Source organism: Saccoglossus kowalevskii, chromosome 20, assembly GCF_978046115.1.
Source record: "Saccoglossus kowalevskii chromosome 20, keSacKowa6.1, whole genome shotgun sequence".
In the NCBI taxonomy this organism is placed as follows: domain Eukaryota; kingdom Metazoa; phylum Hemichordata; class Enteropneusta; family Harrimaniidae; genus Saccoglossus; species Saccoglossus kowalevskii.
In genome coordinates this window covers 18,130,320-18,131,849 of record NC_140660.1, presented here as the reverse complement: position 1 = coordinate 18,131,849, position 1,530 = coordinate 18,130,320, and positions in this window count along the sequence as shown.

Sequence of the window (1,530 nt, the reverse complement as noted above, 5' to 3'; positions counted from 1 at the left end):
CCGGAAAATCGTCACAAGGAACCGTGAGTACCACGTACGTCCACATAGTCTTGTAGTGATTCTATGTCAGTCGGGGCATGGATCTCTTTTTTTTTTTAGCTCCATGGTCAGGGCGACGTAACATCTGCAAGCCCTTATAGTGATTACCAAAGTTACGAAAAGGAAACACACTAAATTTATGACATCTGCTCTCGTCTCGGTGTCAGTTACGTGCACAGTCAGCTGGCATCGGTGACGCTGGGTGTATACCCTCTATCACAGCTGACTGTGGTTACGTGTGGCTACAAACACTTCGGCCTGGGGGGGGGGGGGGGGTCGGCAGATTCCATTTTGCCAGCTGTAAATTTCAGTTGACCCACACCCTATCAAATAAAAAAAAAATGGGTGACCCACCCCATCATATTTTAAAACATGCTGACCCCCCCCCCCCGAAAAAACAAAGAAACATTAACAGTTTTGGCTCTGACATGATTACAAAATGTATTATATGTGCAGTGAAAATATCATGGTTTGCCATAATTTTGACATATAAGAGGGAAATCTATGCTGCTAAAGATAGTAAGTAAAAGCAAAGCTGTGGAGTAATCACTTGATAAATGATCTTATAAGATAGGAAAAGAAGATTTGACGGTTTTAACTCTTTGAAAACTAATTTGGATTTAAAATATCTTTCATAACTTATAGACCAGGAATGCTTTACACCCGAAACACAGTCTGTGCTTATGAAAACAAAGGAAACTTTGATTTTTGCTTAAATTTGTGTTGGATTTTGGCATTTTACAGAGCAAAATAAAACTATTATTTTTTCATCCTTTATTTTAATTTATATATCAACATTTTCAAAATTTATTTTGATTTGCTGAACAAAAACTGTCACAGCTCTTTGTACTAATTGCCATGTTGTCTTTCTGTCAACTGTTATAATTGGATAAATCCAGTAAATATCTTATACAATGGTGACTTCAGACTTTAAATAAAATAATATGATATCAGCAGCCCATGGACTTGGGATGTGTTTAAAACTTAACAGTATAATTGGGGTTCACATTGCATAATCTGTTAGTTATTTGACAACTTCAATCAACCCCAAAATATTTACTAGTAGCCTATAACTTTTTTTTCATCAAAGAATTTATAGGCAATATAGGTAATAGTTATTATTGAGAACACATTTGTACGATTAACTTTTTTATCTTTTGTTCTGAAATAATTTTTTTAAAAATATATGCATACATGTATGTGAATTTTTAAAACATGGTGACCCCCTATTCACAAAATCAAAAACAGGGTACCCCCCTACTGATCCACCTTCCCACCCTAGGCCGTTGTAACTGTCCGAACCTTAATTCACTAATTTAATTCGTATTTACTTTTAAAAAACAGCCCACTGTGAAAATATGCTCAAATAAGAAAATGAGTAATTAAATCCTGAATATTTATAAATAAATAAATTATTAAAAAGTAAAGACAACGCCCACTTGCAGCTGATTGGCTAATAAAGTGGACACTGTCCTGAGATGACCTTTTATC